The following is an 18796-nucleotide window of genomic DNA, read 5'->3' as shown; positions in this document are numbered from 1 at the left end:
AATGAAGCCGCGATTTAGATAATCGCGGCTTCATTTAAATTTACATGGCTGCCGCACTGAGCTGACAAACAGGTGATCAGCTGTTTGTCGGCTCCACGCGCTAGTCTGGACGTGCCGCACCGACCTGAAAGCCTTTTATCAACATCCCCCTTATGCCTCGTAGGATGAGGTTTACAGGGGATGTCGATAAAAGGCTTTCATTTCGACAGGGGAGTGTCCAGACTAGCGCGTGGAGCCGACAAACAGTTGATCAGCTGTTTGTCAGCTCAGCGCGGAAGCCATGTAAATTTAAATGAAGCCGCGATTATTTTAATCACGGCTTCATTTCCCTTTTTCGAATACACAAATCTACATGCCTCCGTCGACGGAGGCATGTAGTTTAGACGTACCCTTACTGTGGGAGTTCTTTCTCCAGTCTAGGATCAGCTCTGAGAAAGTTCTGACTCCTGCAGATGAGCTTCATCCTTATGGTAGAAAGCACCATGGTGCAAGAGAATCAGAGTTGTTGCCCATAGTCCTTATTCCACAGCTATAGATGACAGATAGGATATGCTGGCCCCAGACCAATGGATGCATTGAAAAGAAGGACTGAGACCTTAAATGAGACCTAATATCCTATAGGAAGCCCTTGTAAAGAATGGAGGACAGGGCTGATGCATTTGCAGTTGCTGAGAGCATTTTGTTCCATAGTTGTAGTTTAGCAAGGGCTCTTTTCTTCCTTCTGTTGCAGCAAAGATTTGTGGGATGGTAACGTAAGATCCCAGGGTTAGGAACTCTGTTTCTGCTCTGCTGCGATACTGATTTAAAGAGAGAGCCTCATCGCCTTCATGATAGATATCTGGGTTTTAATGAGATGGATGTGACTTTTCAGCTGGCTTCCTCTAGCCTTACCTTTAGCTGTGCAATGTTGTGCACACAAAGTGCTCAATTTTCTGAATCTGAAATCCTGGCTCTGCTGATCCTGCTGCCACGGGTGCAGGGGCCTCGGTGTCCACAGGGGGCTGCAGAGAGGGTTGGGGAGAAGCGGGAGGGGGAGAGGGAGGGGGAGAGGGAGGAGGAGCTACAGCGACAGCAGGAGTGGGAGCAGAAGCAAAGCAGGTGCAGGCATCATGCTGAGAACAAGGGAGTGCACAGGGAGTGGCCCTGCTCCATCAGCTCCTGCCAGGTCTCTCGATGCAGCTGGATGTCCTCCTGGAGCCTACGGTCAATGGTCTGCTCCAGGGATTGGAGGACCGCCAGGTCCTGCCGCTGGAACTCGTCTATGTGTGTGTGGCACCTGTGGATGCCTCGGGTTCGGGAGGCTGCCCCAGGTGGTGTCGACCAACCCCCTCTCGCAGCTGTCCGGTTGTGGAGAATAAAGAGAGATGGTCGGTCATCCCAGGGGACACTGTGCATGAAGCCTTGGCCTCATCTGTGTATTGAGAGGGACAGTTCTCAGCTCAGTAGAAGGCGATGTGATTGGAGCAAGGCCATGTGTGCTCTGGCCTGTGGCACCAGATCCCCAGGAGTCGGTGCTGCCCCAAGAGTGCGGGCACGCCCGTGTGCCATGTGTGGGACTGCTGAGTGTGTGTGTGTGTGTCGATGTCGCCAGCCTCCTTCTAGAGGTTTCTCATGGAGGGATAGTGTCCCACCCTGGAGTCAGGAGCATGGCAGGCCTCTCCAGACACCCTGTGGCAAATAGCACAAGGGTCCTCTGTGGCAGCCTCTTGGGGCTGTGTGGCCAAGAGTGGCATGACATGTGCTCCCAATGCTGTGCGATCCCCGGGGAGCTACCTCCTCCTCCACTGCCCATCTCCTCCACCCCCCATGTGAAGGGAAAGTGATGGCATTCCCATGATGTTCCTTCCCTGGCTTTGGACAGCACCTGGGACACATCCACAGGGAGGGGTACTGGCTCCAGGGTCAGCAGGGTGCTGATGCTGGCCTCATCTGGCTCCTGCTCCTCCTCCACCTCCTCTTCCTCATGACCTCTCCCCTCCCCGAGGATGACGGCAGGCGTCTCGAGCCTGGAGTCCACAACTGGGGTGGAGAGAAAGGATTTCCCTGCCTCGCAGGATGCTGACAAGGTCTTGAAATAAGGGCAGGTGTGAGGTTCTGCCCCGGAGCAGGAGCTGCCCTCCCTGGCCCTGGCATATGCCTGGTGGAGCTCTTTGACCTTCATTCACACCTGCTCCTGCCTTGTTGGCCAGGCTGTCAGCCGTCCAGCCACAGGATCCTGTCCACATTCCTGCGTCTAGCGTGGAGATCCTGGAGGTTGGTCTCATCACCTCAATAAAGTCCAGGATCTCCACACCAGACCAGGACGGTGCATTTCTTTTTTGGCCCCTGACAGGCTCCTGGGAGCCATTGACTGCTCCCTGGGAGCAGTGGAGGACTGGGTGGGAGCAGCAGACTGGCTCGTTTTGGGGGGGAAAGTGAGGTGGTGGCAGTTGCAGGGTGGTTCAGGGCTGTCAGGGCCTCCTGCTAGCCACAAGCCTTTTCTGCAGAGGCTGCAGCTTTAAGGGCTCCCGGGGAAGGTGGGAGTATATAGAATTTGGCTGAGTGTGGACAGAGCAGCCAGCAGGGCACCCTGGGAAGGGCTGGAGGCCCCCCATTTCGAAATAGCAGCTTTTACCCTGTCTACACAGCCCCTATTCTGAAATATCTATTGCAGAATAGGCGTTATTCTCCAGAGAATGACGTTTACAGAAGCTGGAATAAGCTGTCCATTATTTTGAAATTATTTCAAAATAGCAGAATTGCTGCGCAGACGCTCGCATAGTTATTTTGGAATAATGGCCATTATTCCGAAATAACTTTGCTGTGTAGACATACCCTTAATGAAAGTGTAACAGGACTATCCAGGGCTGTTAGAGTTAAAGCTAAAAACAGAACAGCCGTGAAACCTCAGGCTTCTGGGGTTAAGCCAATCTGTGGCTCTTAAGGCTTTCGTGAGGGGAGATCATCTCATATTCCCTATTGAGAGTTGTTTCTGAATCAATGTATGCTGGTCAGTGTTGAAGGCAGGATACTGGAAATGGACTATGTGGCCATTCTGGTACCTTCCTGAATGGGATCCATAATGCCCGCTCTCTGAGTGTCACATCATTGCCTGGCACCATCTCCCTTCAATCCCTCTGTCCCAACCACTGTGTCATGGACATCCCTAGTCTAGCCTCTCTTGTTTCTCCCCATTCATCCGCCTTCTCTCTTATGCACCTGAATGGGATGACATGAAGGTTCCAAGAAAAGGCACTGTGTGTAAGTTAACTATTAAAATGCAGCAGAGAGCCTCCAATGATTTAAAGTTGGGAGGGAAGCCAGCTGGATCATTAAAAAGCTACATTTTTTTATACAAGGAGGTTATATTCTGTTTAACAAACTTGTGCTGAATAATGAAACTATACAAAGCAGAGAAAGCAGCATGGTCTAGTCAAATAAGTTCTGGACTGTAAGCCAGGAACTCCTTGAGGTCTAATTCTGCTTCTGTTGTAGATCTCATTATGTGGGTTAGGACAAGTGACTTGATGCCTCTTTGCCTCAGTTTCCCCCTTTATAAAATGGAGTTGTTAATATTTCTCTTGCTCCTAGAGGTAGTTAATTCATTCTGAGAAATGTTTTCCAGGGCTCTGAGGGCAGGAGATGGTAAGAGTTATCTAATGCTAGTAAAAAGATCTGGGACATTCAGAAATACATATTGCAACATGCTACAGAATTGATGATTTTAATGAGTAAGAGTGGTTTATTTATTTTAGGGGTGGGGTTTTTTTTTGTTTTGTTTTTTTTAAATGCCAAGTAACATCTATTGGAAAGCTACTTGAGAAAATCAGTGAGTACAAATCACCAGATCCCAAATCCCATGTCATAAATATCTCCCTCTTCAGACACTCTACAAAATGGGCTGATTTGAAACAGATCCATACTGGCGCTGCAACCCATCCATGGGGACTTCCAAGCAGCATATGGTGAGACTGTCTAAGAATTCAAATATTCTGGGAAATGTTCATGCAACTAATTCAAAAAATATTGGTGTCTTCAGTTAATTTAAATATGTTTGACTTGTTAGGTGTAACTAATGCCTCCCCTTCAAAGAAAAAAAATCCTTTTGACTTCAGTCCGTTTTTGGTGGCTTGCACAATCCGTATATTCTTAACTACTTTGCTTAACACAATCTGTTTCATCTTAATGACAGAAACACTCACATGGCTTAAAAAATAACAAGAACACGCTGTGTTGTGTAATATGGTCCCTGTCTATCAAATATACAGCACCCAGTAAAGATGCTACTGACACAATTTAACTTCCATTATCCTGTACTAAATGGGGAGAAGTTAATTTATTATTCTTCTAACATTTTCCTTCAGGGTGGCTGGCGCAAACAATGTTATCGGCTTTGCTTTCCCTCCTCTGTAATGCTGCTGGTGCTTGTTCCTTGTATCAGTCACACACTTCGAATTTATTTCAAATATCAGGGTTGACAAGAGACTTCCCCTCAGGGGAGCCAGCCCTGGCCCTCTGGAATGGGTGGAGCCTCAGGCAGGGCTGGGACTAGTCTTCCCCAGCCAGTGCTTCAGTGCCACCAAAGCCTCAGGACACATGTCACTGGGGGTTCCTGTGGTGATTTACAGGGCCCAGGGCTCCAACTGCTGTAGAGGTAGCACCAGGGGCAGGTGGGATCCTCGGGCCCTTTTAAATCGCTGGGCCCTGGGACAGCTGTTCCCTTTGCCTCCCCCTCCCACTGTCCCAGTAGCAGCCCTGACAAATATATGCTACGTTTTTTGTTTATCTCTGTGCTTGATTCTAGTTCAGAGAGTTCAACCTCTCTTATTGAGGAGTAGTATACCTCCTCCTAGGCCCCTCTGACAGAAGGAGAGAGACCTAAAATTAATGCCCATGGTAAAGGACTCAAATGTGATTTCCAGTGGCACCTGGTTTTCATCCTTTCTTCTTTCTTTGTTGTAAGCTGTCTACTTAATGCTTGGATCTTTCACCCTGCTTATCCCATTAACACCAATAGCTATTTTGTGAATAAGCACTTGACTTTGTTTTGAGTGTCTACTCAGTGTGTTTACCAGGTTAGATCTGTTCAATATAATGACAACGGCTGTTTCTTCCCCCACTGAGTTTCAATAGCTGCAGAAGATTGAAATGCAACCTCTTCTGTCACAGAGGAGGGATTTTCTAAGGCACAAATGGGAGTCAATGGGTGCTGGGTATTTAACTGCCCTGCTTTGAAATGATTCTTCAGAATTACTGGCTGCATTCTGATTCTAGAATCTTTGTAATTGTCAGCAATGAATGAAACCCAAAGAACATATTTTGACTTTGTAGATGCCATATGCAACTTCTGCTGTTGAGAGATATTTGTTTCAGCTTGTAAATCTCATATTTGATCTGGAAGTCACTGATGGAGAATAAATGTGATGATGAGGATATGCAGTAGTACCTGAACATCAGCATGCCTCTCTATAGTCTGCATATGTTAAAAGGTCTAATCTAAGAAGCTGACCTTATCCTGAAGTCAGTTATTCCCACAAGAAAACTAGCCTGTGAAGCACTTAAATATCAAAGGAAGATTTAATCAGTCCTGTTCTATCAGCTTGTGAGCCCAAAATTATTTCTTCAGAAGAACGGCCATACTGGGTCAGACCAAAAGTCCATCTAGCCCAGTATCCTGTCCTCCAGATGTGGCCAATGCAAGGTGCTTCAGAGGGAATGAACAGAAAGGTAATCATCAAATGATTCATCCGCTGTCATCCATTCTCAGCTTCTGACAAGCAGAGACTAGGGACACTAATCTTTTCTCCTGGGTTGCCAATGATAGAAAGCAGTCTGGTTCTTAACCAGTCACCTTCAGCTTATTCATGGGTCACCAGTCACCATCGGCTTATTCAGGGAATTTGAATGCAGCCTCCAAAATCTGCAGTCTTTAAAAAGCACCATTGTCCATGAAAACATATACGAAAAGCAGTTAAAAGTGCCCTATAATGGGAGCACTAGCCTGGGAGCTATGTTCCTCATTCCCATGGGAGAGTCTCATATGCTACAGTGATGAGAGATATCTCGATAGATTGTTTGTGATCTAAACCAGTCCCTCAGAGGGCCAGCCGAATTTGCCATTTGTTACCATTATTTTTAAACACCATCTAACATTTAACAGTAGAAATAACAAGACTAATCTTTTGCTCACTTTGTGCCTTTCCAACTGTTGAAGAAATTGCCTGCTTAATGTAAAAGGGTTTTTAGTTGTCTGTGTATGTGAAAAACATTTTGGGGAGGGTTTAAAAATGTACTTCACAGACAAAACACAGGGTCCCTCTTCTAAAGATAATGGGTAGTCTTTTGTTTTTGCTGTTTGTTTTATTGTAGCATCCAGAAGCCCTCATCATTGACAAGACCTTATTGTCTAGAATCTAGCTTTAGACTTAAGAAACCTGGGCTCACTTCCTAGCATTTTTTTTTCATGTGGCGTTAGACAAATCACTCTGTCCATCTGAGCCTCAGGTGTACACTTCCTTTCTCCACCCTTTGTCTCTCTTGTCTATGGTCATGCCAATTTTCTTCCACAATTTGATCTGAGCAAGTGGGTCTGGCCCACGAAAGCTCATCACCTAATAAACCATCTTGTTAGTCTTTAACGTGCTGCATAGCCCTGTCTTTTGTTTCAGCAAGACCAGACTAAGGGTATGTCTACACTACCCTCCTATTTTGAAATAGGAGGGTAATGTAGGCATACCGCAATTGCAAATGAAGCCCGGGATTTGAATTTCCCGGGCTTCATTTGCATGAGCCGGGCGCTGCCATTTTTAAATCCCCGCTCGTTCGAACCCCGTGCCGCGCGGCTACACACGGCACGAACTAGGTAGTTCGAACTAGGCTTCCTAGTTCGAACTACCATTACTTCTCATGGAATGAGGAGTAACGGTAGTTCAAACTAGGAAGCCTAGTTCGAACTACCTAGTTCGTGCCACGTGTAGCCGCGCGGCACGGGGTTCGAACCAGCCGTGATTTAAAAATGGCGGCGCCCAGCTTATGCAAATGAAGCCCGGGAAATTCAAATCCCGGGCTTCATTTGCAATTGCGGTATGCCTACATTACCCCGCTATTTCGAAATAGCGGGGTAGTGTAGACATACCTTACCACAGCTACATCTCTATTACTTGTCTATTTAGAGTGTAACCCCTTTAGGCCAGTGTGACGGACCGGGCCGTGTCTGGGCACAGCTGAGGGCGTCCGCTCAGGGCGAATTGCTCAAATCCGGGGCTCCTTACAGTCCCCCTGACTGGCGACCTCTCCAAACAGGCCACAAACCAGTCTCACAGAGCGCTTCAGCAGCCTGCCTGAAGCCTCCCGAGCAAAACCCCTCCGACACCCCAGCAATATCCGTGCCCGAGATGGCCCCGGGCCTCATACACAGGTGGGGGGGTCCTAACACCCAATCCCACCTACCCCGAACAAGTCCTGTCCGGTTCCAAGAAACCAGCCACAGATCCCTGGTCAATTTACCCTCTGGACCTTACCCACAGATCACGCTGGGCCAATCCTTTAGAATCTATATCTAAAGGTTTATTATTACAAGAAAGAAAAGCCTGAGAGTAAGGTTATTAAAGTACAGTACGTTACATGCACCGAATCTCCCAGTTCTCGATGCAGGCTCTAGCAGAGATGTTGCAGCTGCTGGTTTAAAAGTTCTTATTGCACATCCTACGATCAGGATGGGTTCACAGGTCTTCCGAGCTCTTCAATCCCTGCAATGCTGCCTCTGGGATGAAGTGCTGAGCTGAGAACAAAATGGCATCGACCGCATGGCCTCTTTATACCTCCTTCCTGGCCTCTTCTTGTATGCAGCAAGTCACCTGGTCAGAGGCCAATCTCTATGTTCCCTGCTGGCTGCCCTCAGGTGACAAATCCCATTCTTTGGGTGTGTCCATAGCCTATTGAGAGCCATTGTTCCACAGGGCTTTGCTACTCAGCCTGTCCATAGCCATGCTTAACCACATTCCAAGAAATATTCAGCTTCCACACAGATTACAGATCTACACACACAGACATTATATACTCACATAAACAGTGTACACAGGATCAGAAAACAACAAGCTCCCATTCAATACCCCACATGGCTCCCGTTTATACCAATTTCTGGGGCCAACACCCCCACCTAGGGGTGCAGCAGCGATCTGGCTGCTTCCCTCCAATTCGGTAATGTGACAGCCAGGGATTCTGTCTCTCGATGTTTGTATGGATCTTGGCTGAGACCTTTTAGGTGCTATTGTGTGTGAATAAATTGAGCAAACAATTTAAGTGGCATGGAAGTGAGACTAGATTTTGGATCAGCGCCTGTAAGTCTGATGCAGAACCTGAACAAAATTAACATGTCTCAGTGTTATCCACCCAAGGGAGCATGCAGAGTTAACATGCTGGAGAGTCAGGCCTTCTACTGATCTAGCTTTGTACAGTTTGCATAACATGGCACCGTCTGCTACAGCCTGTTCACCTTCTGTACGACATCCACAGCAATCAAGACTTAGGGCAATTAAATGGGATTTCTTAAGTGGCAGCGAAAGAATGTTAATTGATGTGTGAAATATAATTATCCTCCTGGGCTCCTTGGCTTTCTTTTGTTCGTGACTGGTTTTGATTAAACAGCTCTACTTTCCAGGCCTAACTGTGTCCACGTGCCCACCCTTTTCTTCACACAGGCTTGCACTATGGAGAAAAATCTAAAGAGACTGTAGCCTTGTGCATCCCAAAGATTTTCTCAAGGCAAATGACAAAAGGGGGGAGGGGACAGGAAAAATCAGCCATCCTTCTTGGTATTTCGGTCCTTCTCTGAGTGCTGTTTTTGGGCAAGAGCCCTGCATCTGGAATCCAGGTCGTGCCAGCTGAAAAGGAAACTCTTGTTTTGTTTGCATAAAAGGCAAAAAATCTGTTTAAAAAAGGCAATCCAAAGGGATTTTGCAGGGACTTGACCCGCTCGATCCAGAAAGTGAGTTAAATGAGATGTGGACAAAGCCTTCTTGAGGCATGCAAGAAAGTTTCCAGGATGGTCAGGAAACTAGAGGGTGGGATCCTATGCGTATTGCTAAGTATTACTGCTACATCGTTTTCCTTATTTTCATTCTGGTGGGCTGGTGTAAAGCACTGCATGTGGGTGTTTATAGCCAGCAAGGTGCAGGGCTCTGCAAAGAATTGAGCATCTGAAACTGAAAGCTTCTTCTGAATCCATTGATCAAGACATAAGAAAATGAAGGGCAACCCAGGACTAAAACCTACAAGGAGTTTTTTTCAGCTCAGATCTCTAGATCGTTGTTTGTTTGTTTGAAAAAAACCTTTAAAAGCTGCCAGACTGGCAGTCCTGCAAGCTGACTGTTCTTTAAACTGGTACAGTATAGGCAGCAGTGGGCCAAACCGCCTCATTTTGCTCCACGCTGATTGGGGCAGCTGTCTGGTCTCATACCCAATCATTCCTTGGCCTCTTGGCTGAGGTCACCAGCTATGAAATACAGTATCAAAAAGCTAATTCCTTTTTTTGTGGTATCACTGATTTCGGAGAGATATGTATATTTAAAATAGAGGCTGCCACTCAAGCAGGTAATTTTCCCAGTAGGGGAATGAATTTCTACCTGCTGCTTCTGAGCCTGTGTTCTATTTTATTTAGGTTTTTATACAGCACCTGTCACCATATTATCTAATCATATAGGCTACGAACTAAGACCACCGGCTCAGTACACCACCATGCATTAGAGGATAGTGACTTAAAATTATCATCTGATGACCACACCAGAACTGAACTTGCACTATAGCTACAAGACTCCCTTTACCGGTTATCTCAGCTCTACTTGCCCTTCTGAGCTGCTTTTGTGACATTTTCATTAAGAACCACGCATGTGGAGGGAAAGGGGTATTGCTTATGGGGAAAAGACATACATTTGCCCTCTAGCTGTGGTGTGTAAGAAGGGCCCGGTTTTCAAAATGTCCATGTGTGGGCCATCTTTAGTTTGGGTGAGACTTGACTTCTGAGTTCCTGAGGACTTGTCTTCACTGCATGGTGGATGGGCGCTGCAGGGATTGATCCATCAGCAGTCGATTTATCGTGCCTAAGCCTCAATAAATTGTTCTACAAGCACTCTCTTGTCAACTCCAGTACTTCTCCAGGACGAGAAGTGAAACCGGAGTCAATGAGAGAGCAGCCTGCGCTCATCTTACTGAACAAAAGACACCACAGTAAGTACATTGACTTCAGCTGTGCTGTTTGTGTAGCTGAAGTTATGTAGGTTAGGTCGGGGGTGGGCGGGACAGGGTAAGTGAAGTTATGAAGGTTAGATCGTGGAGGGGGAACAGGGTAAACATAGACAAAACCCTAGTCACATTTGAAAATGGGGCTTAGCCTCCCGAGTAGACTAGATATTTTTAGCCAGAAAATGCTGATTTATTGAACCAGAAAATTTTCACAAAAATCTACCCATTGTGATGAAACTTTAATTGGGATCCAGGATGGCAAGAGAGAGCAATTCAGCCTCATGCTTGTCTGTGCCTGTACATGGGAGATAGGAGACACAGAAGTCCCTGTTCTTCTGTGTATTTGGAAGAGGAACTTGAACTGGGTTTCTCACATCTCAGGTGAGAGTCTGAACCACCAGGCTACTGGTTATTCTGCAGTCTCTCTCTCTTGTGAGTGTGTGTGTGCATGCTGTGAAACATTTTGAAAATGGGACCTTTCTGACAAAACAGAAACAAATGTCCAGACCTTGAATTTTTTTTCACCAAGCAGAATTCTTGTTTTCCAGCCAATATAGTGCTGTCCACACTGATATGTTGGTCTGTGTAATTCTCTTTGCCTGAGTGTGTGAGGCTTTTTCACATTCCTGGGCAACGTAAGTTAAATATCAACTTAAGCGGTAGTATAGAGCTGCCTTACAAAATTAAAAATGAAGCCCATAATTGCTTCTTTAGTGGCATCCAAGATAAATGCTCCTTTCTCCGTGGCCTGTAGCATGATATGTACAATCACAGAGGTGGGGCAAGTGTAAATCAAAATATCAGGGGAAAAGGTCTGACTCCTTTCCTGCTTCAATCGAGAGCGAGAGAAATGGAGAAATCCTCACTTAGTGGAGCTGCTTGGTGGAGACAGCCATCCCATCCCTTGATACTGCAGCTCTGTTCTAGCTCATTTAGCACCACGGCCCTCCATAAACCAAAGGGAGTACAAGATGCCTAATGTAGCGTGAGGAGCAAGGCGGGGTTAGCCAGGCTGTGGAGAATTACGGCAACCCTGGAGAATGATGGTCTTTAGTGAACAATTCCCCCCACCCCCTTCAGGATCACCACCTCCATCTCCCCCTTCCCCTCCACAAATACTTCTCTCTTTCTCTCTCCCTCCCTCCCTCTCTCTCTCTCTCATGCACTTTAAGCCTTTTCCTCTTCCTCATTAAAAGTGCCAAGATGCATGTCAAATGCCTGGAGCAGTCTCCTGCTTTATGGTTGTATTATGGCACTATTACGATTTGTCTAATTTGTTTTTTTGTGGGGGTCTTAGCGCTCATACTGCAAGTGTTTATGTCAAGTGGAGACAACCCTCTGTGTGTGTGTGTGTGTTGGAAGAGGGGGCTCTGCTCTTAAAGGGACCTGCATCTTTTCCTTTTTCTTCTTTGCCTGTGCAAGAAAACCACTTTTATATGAGAAAAAAGAGATTTTTCCTTATATGAGTAGTGTCCCTATGGGTCCTCCAGTGAATGATGCGTGCACACATGGGCCCTCTTGCCTGGTGACTTTCAGACTACAGGTCTGTGCCTTGGATACCCTTATAGTCCATTATGAGGGTATATGGATGAAAGAGGAAGGGATTCCTCCAGTTCCTTCTCGACAACCTTGCATGTTGAATAGTAATAGAGAGGTAGCCGTGTTAGTCTAATCTTGCTAAAACAAAAGGAAAAACTATATAGCACTTTAAAGACTAACAAGATGGTTTAATAGGTGATGAGCTTTTGTGGGCCAGACTCACTTCCTGATCTGAGGAAGTGGGTCTGGCCCACGAAAGCTCATCACCTATTAAACCATCTCGTTAGTCTTTAAAGTGCTACATAGTTTTTCCTTTTGTTTTCTCCACAACCTGTAACTCAAGATGAAGCATTTGAAAGCGGGTGACCTGACTCACTACCTCTCTTGCTTATTTTCCTCTTCCTTCACTCATTTCTCTTTTTTTCTGTTATTTAGCATAGTTTGTGCCTTCGGAGGATTTTTTGCTTGATCTGGGAACATTCCTCGATACCCATGACATCAGAGCCCCCACCCTCAGCCCCAAGCATCGGATTTCTCAGAGTTCCCCAGTGAATCCTAGAATCCTAGGGCTGGAAGAGACCTCAGGAGATCATTGATTTCAATCCCTGGCCCAAAGCAGGACCAACCCAACTATATCATCCCAGCCAGGGCTTTGTCAAGCTGGTGACCATCCCTGCTCCTGCAGGAAACAAAGATTATTGTACCTGGTTCCAGGTTTGATGTGGCTGTCAATGTTGTGGCTCTATGTGTGAATCTGGCTTCTTGGCACCCTCTTCCAGATTTTAGAAACTGCTTTGAAATCTCCCATCAGGACACACTCGAAGGAGAGAGAGAGGTTACTTACCCTGTGCAGTAATGAGCTCTTCCAGGTATGCATCCCAATGGTTGCTCTGACTCACCCTCCCTCCCTTCTACCATGGAGTCTTCGTGCTGGACTTCCAAGGTTGAAAAGTAACTATAGTGGTGGTGAGTCTGCCCCCCTCCCTGTGTGGGTGAACTAAAGGTTAACAAGCAGTTCTGGGCCCAGAAAGCCCTGCTCAGCTCACAGAGGACAGACAGAGCAGGGGAGCAGTTATGCGCCAAGCCCTATCACCAAGCCACTGGAGGCCCTTCACCCACAGGGAAATCCTCAGGAGTATGATCTCAGAAATCCAGATGCAGACCATTGGCACCAGTGGAGGAGCAGAAATTGGGGTAGAAAGTGGCCGAGGGAGCAGTTATAAGGACCTCCTGCCCCTCTAGTCTCACCGTTGAACTATTTGTCTTGTGACTGGGTTGGAACCCAGTGGAGCAGGGAACGACTGTGTTCCACTCTCCCCGGCCACTGTCTCTTCCTCCAAGTTCAGACTTCAGTCCCCTGAGAAGGCTGCTTGTTGCATTTGTGTTTCATAAATTGGGCCAGATTCACGGTTCCTTTATGCCAGTGCAAATCCAGAGTAACTTCAAAGGGTGGAGTGGCTAGTTCCATTTGAGCTGTTGTAAGAGAACCCCCTGGGAGAAAGCTAGAAGCTCTGCCTGGGTGTGAACTTTGCCATATGGTTTTGCACACAATGCTTGACTCGAGCAGGCTGGGTGCCACTTGTGTGGAGTTATGGCAGATTTCCTGGGGAAAGCAAAACATTAATGCAGCCCGTAGCCACTGTACAATCTCAGTTTGTCCTGCTTTGAGCTGGTCTCATCCTCTCTGACAACTACTCTTGCTAAAACTCAGCCTACCTCATGAGCTTGGGATCTCCCTTTCACACAACTAGCACTAGCCTCCTTTCTGTCTCTTCCGTCAATCTTATCATTGTTAGTCATAAGCCTTCTCCTTGGCAGCTTATGCCAGTCATAGCAGTATTTCCATAGCACTCTGCCTCATCAGTTTCCAAGTGTAATCTCTAAATATATATCTTCTGCTTGAGTCTCTCAATTCTTCTCTCTCCACTGACATTTTGTATTTAGCTTCCAAGGCATTTTGGGAGATAGCTTGTTGGAAGATAACCTGTATAATAAGGTTTCAATGTATTGTATTGTACTGTATTTCCTCCATACAGCAAAGCCAAATTTGGTCTAGTTTTCTTGCAAGCATCTCTAGTTCCTTCAGCATTAATTGTTGCTGCTAGACTGGAAACCATAACAAGGAAGTGTTGAGAGTCAGAACATTGCTGCAGGGTCAGGACCTTGGTTTAGTGACTCATGCTTCTGGAAAGGAACCTTTCCAAAATACCAGCGATGCTGAGATGGCACTGCTGCAAATGGGACGTGAGATGGTTCTTAGCCAAGATCCAAGTCATGTTTCCATTTGGACAGGAACAGGGGAAACAGACCCGCCTCCAAGCAGAACTCAGAATCCTTCTCCTGCCTTTTCACCTCTTCTTCTACTCTTGCCCTTCCTTCACTAATCTTAAGAATAGGAAAAGCAAGTTATTTCCTGTCCTCCAGTTCTGGATTCTTGCTGAGTGCCCTGGTGCAGGCTGGGGTTGAACAGGGCACAACTTTCCTATCACTGGTTCAAACTTGGTAATCCCAGGATTCTGTGCAAACTATTCTCCCAGGGTATGTCTACACTACCCTCCTAGTTCGAACTAGGAGGGTACTGTATGCATACCGCACTTGCTAATGAAGCCCGGGATTTGAATTTCCCGGGCTTCATTAGCATAAGCGGGGAGCCGCCATTTTTAAATCCCCGCTGCTTCGAACCCCGTGTAGCGCGGCTACACGGGGCTCGAACTAGGTAGTTCGGACTAGGGTGCCTATTCCGAACTACCGGTACACCTCGTTTCACGCGGCTACACGGGGTTCGAAGCAGCGGGGATTTAAAAATGGCGGCTCCCCGCTTATGCTAATGAAGCCCGGGAAATTCAAATCCCGGGCTTCATTAGCAAGTGCGGTATGCATACATTACCCCGCTAGTTCGAACTAGCGGGGTAGTGTAGACATACCCCCAGTTCCACTTCTCTGAGCACCAGTTGCCACGTTTTGTGTGAGACATTTTGGATGGCTTGTATACCCCATATGAATCCTGGCATATTGAGGAAAGCCTGGTATAAAGCCAATTTACTATGTTGTAAGTTACTTTGTCTTCAGATCTTCCAGTTAAAAGAGCCTCTTGTTAGTTTTTCAACAGGTTTTGAATTTCCTAGACACTGTAACATGAAGAAATCCATTTTGACTGAGGATCTTTGCCACCAGCAAGGATAAGCCGGGGCTCCACAGCATCTCAGTTGTTGCTTGTGGTTAGTTTGTGACCTAAATGTTTGCCTGCTCCTGATAACTCTGAACCACTTTGCAATGGAGACTAAGGGAAGAAGAAATGTGCCTTGACAATCTATTGTTTTGTTCTGTGGGAGCTAAACCTCAGAGGAGTATGCTCTGTCTAACAGCACAGCTGAGACAAAATCTGATGCAGCTGATTTGCTGGGGACACCCTTCAAGTCCTGAAATCTCGAATGCGCTCAGTAGTGGGCTGCTATGCTTGGACACACTTCCTGCTAATCGCAGGGCATAAACACTCAGCGGCTCCAGACGCTTGGAGAAATAAACACACTGACTCAGTATTAAATATTTCATCATAACACACTAAAGTTAAACCTCACTGATCCAGAGTGACCTGCAACCACTCAAGAAACTGTTTCCTTTCTTTTTTTAATAATTTAACTTTTTATGGGGTAAAATAAAGCAGAAATGGACTCCTGCATGGCCGACTTAACCTGGATAAGTAAAGTCATTTCAACTATAGTAAAAGCTGCTTTCTTTCAGAAACGGTACTTTGGAAATTCAAAGAGGACTGATTTGATGTTTTGCCTGTATCATTTAAGGTCAACTAATACTAATGGTTACATATATGGGATAGCATGATTCATGATCACAGTACATTTAAAGGGGCAGTTTCAGTAATATATTATGCTAGCAGATTTACTTGGCATTGCTCAGGTCCATATTTTTGGGGTGGGGGGGCAGTGTGGAGGGAGCAGGAATCAGGATGGGGGTTGCAAAGTGTGTGTGGGGGTTCAAGTCAGGGGGGCGAGGGTGTAGGAGTCAGGGCAGGAGGCTTGGAGGTGTGGGGGGTGAGGACATGGGGTGGGAGGGCCAGGTCATGGGGTTGGTGTTTGTAAGGGCTCAGGGCAGAGGGTGAGGGGCGCAAGAGTTAGGGCAAGAAGATGGGGGCTCAGGGCAGGGGTTGGCATGTCTGAGGCGGGCTCACCAGGGCAGCTTGGTCCAGTGGTGGTGACTGCTAGGGCACCTGTGGCCACGCTGCTGCAGTGGCAGTGGCTCCCGGGACTATGCTGAGCCACTGGTGGTGGTGGTGGCTCTACACTAGGGCCAATGGGTGGCAGTTTGGCTTGAGCTCACCCTGTGATGGGTTGGGGGGGAGGGAAGGCAGAAACAGTGGACACTGCAATATAACAGTCCCACCTACAGCCCCACTCCCTTTCAGTGTTATGGAAAACAGTCTCATTCCAGGCACATCCCATTTTCCTGGTGCAGCCAAACCCTTACGCTACTTTAAGTTAAGATAAGAGAATCTGAATACCCAATTGGGTGGTCCTAGTTCTTACAGTGTAGGAGGAGTTCTTGAACAAATGGACTCCCATATGGACAGACAGTCAGATGCACATTTCTAAAATATATAGATAGATAATACTCATTATTAGACTGAAACAGTCTTGGGCATGGGCACATGCTCCCTGCCTTTCCCACTCTTTCAAAAAGTACAGAAATCTGTTCAATGACTAATAACCCGTACCATCACTTATGCACTTGGCTGCATGTGAGCAAAGGCCATTTCATTTACAGGTGTTTGTCAAGTGCTGAGTAGAGGTAGATTCTAGCCTAGAATAGCTGAGCTCAGTGCTAAGGGTCTGATCCCAACCCTATTAAAGTGACTGGGAGTCTTTCCACTGACTTCAAAGGACTGTTGAATAAGGCCCTAAATTGCCAGAGGGAGATTTTTCCAGTAGTCATTCTGGGTAGAAAAACAGCTTACACACCAGATGGGTGCCAGCTCTTATCTTGGCTGTAAAAGGCTTGGGAAACATGGCAAGTTCAGATGGGTTCGAGGAGTTAACTGATTGTATAAATACTTTGGATGTGTCTGGCCAGCAAGTGACAGATACAACATGGACAAATGTTTTTTACAGTCTGAACTCAGATTGCTAATCTTTCCTTGTGTGCTAAACTATATCTAACCTGAGATCTCTCCAGGTGAAATGTCAGCACATAATCACTTTCAGCATATAGGCATGAACTCCAACAGAAAATGTTTTTGTTTGTTTTGCAGGATAATGTAGTTGAATAAATATGGTAGTGGAGGTTCCCCCAGTTTGTGCTGAGTTGTTGACTGTATTTAAATCAAGTTGTAAATAATTGTTTAATTTGCCTTGCTTTGAAATATATGTTATTTTATTTAATTTTCCGTGAGCATGAAGCATGCTATATAAGTGAAAACCACTGGGGATACATCTACACAGGAGGGCAAAAGTCAAATTAAGCTATGCAACTTCAGCTATGTCAATTGCCTAGCTTAGGTCGAAATAGCTTGATTCAGCTTTTGGCATTGTCAACACAGCGGAAAGTCAAAAGAAGAACAGTCTTCCTTCGACTTCCCTTACTCCTCTTGAAATGAGGGTTCCAGCAGTTGGAGTAAGAAGTCCTCCAGCTCGACATTATTTCAGAATAAAGGCTTGTAGTGTAGATGCACATTTTGCTATTTCAGAATAACACTAGTTATTCCAAAATAATGCTGCTGTGTAAATGCACCCTGGCTGATTGAGACAAGGAAAGAGCAACAGCCACATTTTTTTCTCAGCAGTCTGTTAGTGGCAACCATTCTAAAGACCACATGGGGCAGTGGAGAGTATCAGACAGAACTGTGTTGTATTCTATTGGGATGCAGATACAAATGGCAACATTTAACAGTGCAGCTGCTCCAGTGTTTTACCGGAGTTACAAGAGCCACAGTGAAATATAGTAAACACTCAAGTGAAATTTAAATGGATAAGAACATAAGAATGGCCATACTGGGTCAGATCAAAGGTCCATCCGGCCCAGTATCCTGTCTGCCGACAGCGGGCCAATGCCAGGTGTCCTAGAGGGAGAGAATCAAACAGGTAATGATCAAGCGATCTCTCTCCTGCCATTCATCTCCACCCTCTGACAAACAGAGGCTGGGGACACCATTCCTTACCCATACTGGCTAATAGCCATTTACGGAATTAACCTCCATGAATGTATCTAGTTCTCTTTTAAACCCTGTTATAGTCCTAGCCTTCACAGCCTCCTCAGGCAAGGAGTTCCACAGATTGACTATGTGCTGTGTAAAGAAGAACTTCCTTTTATTTGTTTTAAACCTGCTGCCCATTAATTTCATTTGGTGGCCCCTAGTTCTTATATTATGGGAACAAGTAAATAACTTTTACTTATTCACTTTCTCCACACCACTCATGATTTTATAGACCTCTATCATATCCCCCTTAGTCTCCTCTCTTCCAAGCTGAAAAGTCCCAGTCTCTTTAATCTCTCCTCATATAGGACCCGTTCCAAACCCCTTATCATTTTAGTTGCCCTTCTCTGACACATTCTGACAAACTTGGGTTCAGCTGGTTTTGATCGCAGTGCAGTGTGATACAGGGGTACGAATGGTGCATTATGAGTGGGATGCACATGTAAGCGGGGGAATGGTCCCGCTCTTGTGGGGAACTTTCCTGGCTTCTATACACCCCGGTGAAATGAACCAGCGAAAGGATCTGAGTCCCCGCTCCCACTTCCTTTACCCCACGGCTCCCTGATCCTGAGGGCTCCCCCTCCACTCTCCTGAGTAGCGGAGCCCTTGAAACCCCAACAAGGCTGGGCCCAGGTTTCCTGGGGCTTAATCCCTGACCTTGTAGTCACTAGGGGCAGGAGTTAGGGTGTCCCCACTCCGAGGTGCTCTCTTTACACTGCAGGCCTTCTTGGCCCAGTGATCACTTCATAAGGTTCAAAGCAAATACAATTTATTAAACAACAACTGATTAAAGAGAATAGAATAAGAAACAATGAGAATGGTTAAATGAGAACA

General features: G+C 46.3%; 2 long non-coding RNA genes across 2 annotated transcripts in view; both read left to right on the top strand.

Annotated features, from left to right (window-relative positions):
• LOC112546562 (uncharacterized) overlaps positions 1-18796 on the top strand; it is a 38652-nt gene that overhangs the window by 2595 nt on the left and 17261 nt on the right. The window lies entirely within an intron of this gene.
• Positions 10049-15711, top strand: LOC142818795 (uncharacterized). Its single transcript, XR_012896447.1, has 3 exons — positions 10049-10203; positions 12193-12626; positions 14856-15711. It is a non-coding gene; the product is annotated as an uncharacterized LOC142818795 (long non-coding RNA).

The sequence above is a fragment of the Pelodiscus sinensis genome, chromosome 18 (assembly GCF_049634645.1).
Source record: "Pelodiscus sinensis isolate JC-2024 chromosome 18, ASM4963464v1, whole genome shotgun sequence".
Taxonomy (NCBI): Eukaryota; Metazoa; Chordata; order Testudines; family Trionychidae; genus Pelodiscus; species Pelodiscus sinensis.
This window is presented reverse-complemented; position numbering and strand designations above follow the sequence as displayed.